This window comes from Coregonus clupeaformis, chromosome 14, assembly GCF_020615455.1.
Source record: "Coregonus clupeaformis isolate EN_2021a chromosome 14, ASM2061545v1, whole genome shotgun sequence".
NCBI lineage: Eukaryota > Metazoa > Chordata > Actinopteri > Salmoniformes > Salmonidae > Coregonus > Coregonus clupeaformis.
The window spans coordinates 23,494,478-23,500,412 of record NC_059205.1 but is presented as its reverse complement, the minus strand read 5'-3'; positions in this window follow the sequence as shown (position 1 = coordinate 23,500,412).

The window sequence follows — 5,935 nt, the reverse complement described above, 5'->3', positions numbered from 1 at the left end:
AGTGGTGGAATCAAACGCAGGACACCGAAGTATAGTCCAACAGACTTTAGTAACTCTCCAACAAGGAAATTACGAGAACACTTGCCCGAAGGCGAAATAACGCACGAAGGCGCACAAAACAAATGCGCACTACACAGGTGCGAAAACACTCCACGCAGTGGAGGGAAGCTCAACCGAGCGAAATAGCGAACATCAGCCCTACACACGACAGACAAAAATCAATAACACACAACACCTGACAAACACAACGAGAACTAAATAGGACACTAATGACACTAAATGAAAACAGGTGTGACAACAATCAGACAAAAGCAACGAACATGAAACATACAACGGTGGCAGCTAGTATTCCGGAGACAACGAACGCCGAAGCCTGCCCGAACAAGGGAGAGAGGCAGCCTCGGCCGAAACCGTGACAGTACCCCCCCCTTGACGCGCGGCTCCAGACGTGCGCCGACTCCGGCCTCGGGGACGACCCGGAGGACGCGGAGCAGGGTGCGTCGGGTGCCCACGATGGAATTCCGTCAGGAGAGACGGGTCCAAAATGTCTCTCCTCGGCACCCAGCACCGCTCCTCCGGACCGTACCCCTCCCACTCCACTAGATACTGGAGACCCCCATCCGACGTCTCGAATCCAAGATGGACCTCACGGAGTACGCCGGGTGCCCCTCGATGTCCAATGGGGGCGGAGGAGTCTCCCTGATCTCACTTTCTTGGAGTGGGCCAGCTACCACCGGCCTGAGAAGGGACACATGGAACGAGGGGTTAATACTTTTATATTCAACAGGTAGCTGTAATTTATAACACACCTCGTTCAACCTTCCCAGGACTTTAAATGGCCCTACAAACCGCCGACCCAGTTTCCGACAGGGCAGGCGGAGGGGCAGGTTCCTGGTAGAGAGCCAGACTCGATCACCAGGTGCGTACACCGGTCCCTCACTGCGGTGGTGATCGGCGCTCGCCTTATGACGTCGGAGGGCCCGCTGCAGGTGGACGTGTGCAGCGTTCCATGTCTCCTCCGAGCGCCTCGCCCACTCATCCACCGCAGGAGCCTCGATCTGGCTCTGCTGCCAGGGTGCCAGAACCGGCTGGTAACCTAACACACATTGGAAAGGGGTTAGGTTAGTGGAGGAATGGTGTAGGGAATTCTGGGCCATTTCGGCCCAGGGAACGTACCTTGCCCACTCCTCCGGCCGGTCCTGGCAGTATGTTCTAAGAAACCTGCCCACATCCTGGTTTACATGTTCCACCTGCCCATTACTCTCCGGGTGGTAACCCGAGGTGAGGCTCACCGAGACCCCCAACCGCTCCATAAAGGCCCTCCAGACTCTGGAGGTAAATTGGGGACCTCGATCAGACACAATATCCTCGGGTACCCCGTAGTGCCGGAACACATGGGTGAATAGGGCTTCGGCAGTTTGCAGGGCGGTAGGAAGGCCCGGCATGGGGAGCAAACGACAGGCCTTAGAAAACCGGTCCACAACGACCAGTATAGTGTTATTCCCCTGTGAAGGAGGAAGGTCAGTAAGGAAATCCACCGAGAGGTGGGACCATGGTCGTTGTGGCACGGGCAGGGGTAGTAGCTTACCCCTAGGCAGATGTCTAGGCGCCTTACACTGGGCGCACACCGAGCAGGAGGAAACATAAACCCTCACATCCCTTGCCAACGTGGGCCACCAGTACTTGGCACTAAGACAGTGCACTGTCCGGCCGATACCCGGATGTCCAGAGGAGGGTGACGTGTGAGCCCAATAGATCAATCGATCCCGAACCTCGAGCGGAACGTACTTCCGACCCTCCGGGCACTGTGGTGGACTAGGGTCGGGTGCATACTGCCCGCTCGAGCTCAGCATCGACCTCCCACACTACCGGTGCCACCAGACACGACTCCGGCAGTATGGGAGTGGGCTCCACGGACCTCTCCTCCGTGTCATACCGCCGAGACAGCGCATCTGCCTTACCGTTCTGGGACCCAGGGATATACGTGATCTTAAACGTAAACCGGGTCAAAAACATATTCCATCTAGCCTGCCGAGGGTTTAGCCTCCTCGCTGCCCGGATGTACTCCAGGTTACGGTGGTCCGTCAAAATGAGGAAAGGGTGTTGAGCCCCCTCAAGCCAGTGCCTCCACACCTTTAGGGCCTGTACCACGGCTAACAGCTCCCTGTCCCCTACGTCATAGTTTCGCTCCGCCGGACTGGAGCTTCTTGGAATAAAAAGCACAGGGGCGGAGTTTAGGTGGCGCGCCTGATCTTTGTGAAAGCACGGCTCCTATACCGGCCTCAGACGCGTCCACCTCTACCTGAAATGGTAAAGAGGGATCCGGATGCGCCAGCACTGGAGCCGAGGTAAACAGGTCCTTCAGCCTCCCAAATGCCCTGTCCGCCTCGGCAGACCACTGCAGACGCACCGGGCCCCCCTTCAAGAGAGACGTGATGGGAGCTGCCACCTGTCCAAAACCCCGGATAAACCTCCGGTAGTAATTCGCAAACCCCAAAAACTGCTGCACCTCCTTCACAGTGGTTGGTGTTTGCCAATTACGCACGGCTGACACTCGGTCTACCTCCATCTTCACCCCTGATGCAGACAACTGATACCCCAAAAAAAAAGGAGACCGACTCCTGGAAAAACAGACACTTCTCTGCCTTAACATACAGGTCGTGCTCCACCAGCCTCCATAACACTCTGCGCACCAGGGCCACATGCTCGACACGGGTCGGCGAGTACACGAGAATGTCATCTATGTACACCACGACCCCCTGCCCCTGCATGTCCCTGAAGATCTCATCCACGAATGATTGGAAAACTGACGGAGCGTTCATCAACCCGTATGGCATGACAAGATACTCGTAATGGCCCGAGGTGGTACTAAAGGCTGTCTTCCATTCATCGCCCTCCCTGATGCGCACCAAGTTGTGCGCGCTCCTGAGATCTAATTTAGTGAAGAAACGCGCCCCATGCAAGGACTCAGTCATGGTCGCAATCAGCGGGAGTGGATAACTGTACTTCACCGTGATCTGATTGAGACCACGGTAATCGATGCATGGGCGCAAACCACCATCCTTCTTCTTCACAAAAAGAAACTCGAGGACGCAGGGGAAGTGGAAGGCCGTATGTATCCTTGTCTCAGAGATTCGTCTATGTAAGTCTCCATAGCTTTCTTCTCCTCCTGAGACAGAGGATACACATGGCTCCGTGGGAGCGCAGCTCCTGCCTGGAGGTCTATCGCACAATCTCCCTGCCTATGGGGCGGCAACTGCGTTGCCCTCGACTTACTAAACGCAATAGCCAAATCCCCATACTCAGGGGGAACGTGCAATGCGGGCACCTGGTTTGGACTCTCCACCGAGGTAGCCCCTACGGAAACGCCTAAACATCTACCCACACACTGGGCAGACCACTCCATCAGAGCCCTCTCCTGCCACGAAATAGATGGGTTATGGGTACTCAACCAGGGCATGCCCAGCACCACCGGATACGCAGGAGAGTCAATCAGAAATAGCTGAATCATCTCCTGATGACCCCCTGCGCACACATCCTAAGTGGCGCAGTGACCTCCTGATCAAGCCCGCACCCAACGGACGGCTATCTAGGGCATGAACGGGGAAAGGGACATCAACAGGAAGAAGGGGAATCCCTAAAGCTAAACAAAATTTCTTATCAATAAAATTCCCAGCCGCGCCTGAATCTACCAGCGCCTTATGCTGGGAATGAGGTGCTACCTGTGGAAAACTCACAGGCAAACAGAAATGTGCAATAGAGAGCTCTGGGTGAGTGGGGCGTCTACTCACCTGGAAGGAATCCCCAGTGCGGGACCTGTCGTCCCTCTCCCCTAGGAGGCCATCCCCAGCACCTAGCCGCGGTGTGTCCTCCCCGACCACAGTTGGTGCAGGGGATGGACCCCCTAGTAAGCCGACCCCTCCTCTCTCTAGCGCCAGCACCCCCGAGCTCCATGGGACACGGCTCGGAGGCGCTGGAGGGTGAAATGGACGGACCCCCTCGGAACGTCCGCGGGTAGCTAGTAGGTTATCCAGCCTGATGGACATGTCGACCAACTGGTCGAACGAGGCTGGTGTCCCTACAAGCCAGCTCCCGACGGACGTCCTCTCGTAGACTACACCTGTAGTGATCGACGAGAGCCCGATCATTCCACCCTGCATCTGCCGCTAGAGTACGGTATTCGAGGGCGAACTCTTGCGCACTCCTCCTCCCCTGCCGGAGGAAGACCAGACGCTCCCCGCCGCTTTCCCTCCGGGGAATGGTCAAACACCGCCCTGAAGCAGCGGGAGAACTCGTCGTATCGTGATGGTGTCCGCGTCGATCCTCCTCCCACTCCGCGTTGGCCCATTCCAATGCCTTCCCGGAAAGGCAGGAGATCAGGCGGACACGCTCTCATGTCCCGAGGGCGCCGGGTGCACGGTGGCCAGGTACAGCTCCACCTGGAGAAGGAATCCCTGACACCCGACCGCGGTTCCATCGTAGGACCTCGGGAGCGAGAGTCGGACTCCTCGGGGTTCCGGTGCTGGAATGGGCGGACTGGCCGATGGTGCTGGCAGGGAGGGTGGCGGTGGAGGCGTTCCCCAGCCTCGAATAGTGGTGATCACCTCCTGCAGTGCGGTCCCCATCTGCAGGATCTGGTCCCGTTGTTCCCGAACCTGGTCCTCCAGCGTCGTCTGGGCTGCTGCGGCTCCTGCTGATTCCATTTTAAGGTGTGTTATTCTGTCACGCGTGCTGTAGGTGGGGTGTAGTGGTGGAATCAAACGCAGGACACCGAAGTATAGTCCAACAGACTTTAGTAACTCTCCAACAAGGAAATTACGAGAACACTTGCCCGAAGGCGAAATAACGCACGGGCGCACAAAACAAATGCGCACTACACAGGTGCGAAAACACTCCACGCAGTGGAGGGAAGCTCAACCGAGCGAAATAGCTGAACATCAGCCCTACACACGACAGACAAAAATCAATAACACACAACACCTGACAAACACAACGAGAACTAAATAGGACACTAATGACACTAAATGAAAACAGGTGTGACAACAATCAGACAAAAGCAAACGAACATGAAACATACAACGGTGGCAGCTAGTATTCCGGAGACAACGAACGCCGAAGCCTGCCCGAACAAGGGAGAGAGGCAGCCTCGGCCGAAACCGTGACAGGTTTTTGCTCTGACATGCACCTCTTCTATGATATAATGGCGTTCGCAACCTACTGAGCGGGTGGATAATAAGGATCCCAAAATGGAAAACATTTGGGTAAAAATAATTAAAATATCATATAAACTATCGAAAAAGAAATCAACTAAACAAACAATGAGTGTATCCAGATCACTCGATTGACTTAAAACACTAGCAACTGGTTGCAATGCATCCACCGCCATATCTTCAACACTGTTGCCTCTTGCCCCTTCGACATTCTTCACCCCCTCCACATAGGAGATCCGCTGCGCAGCCCTGATCCTCCTTCACCCGAACAGGGCACTCAAGGAAGTCCAGAGTATGATCCCCACCACAGTTGCAACATTTTCCATTCACAGATTCTTCAATATCATACTTCTCCCATCTGCAAACATTTGACACGTGACCATATCCTTTACAATACCCACACTGTAATGGTTTGGACACAAACGCTCTCACCGCATACCTCACACATCCAAGCTTCACATATTCAGGTAGAGTCTCCTCAAACAACAATAATATCAATAGGCTTTTCTCCTTCCTTCCATTTACCATAAGGGTCAGGCGACGTGCACTGACCACTCCTGGGATTTTCTGACTAAGGTACTCATTATCTATTTCAAACTAGACTCCTGCTATAACTTCTTTGGCAGGCGTCCTGCTCCAAAGATCAATACATTTAACTTCTGACATGGACAATTTTGCCAGATAGAGTGCATGCATCTTCTGTTCTTCATCAACACAATTACCGA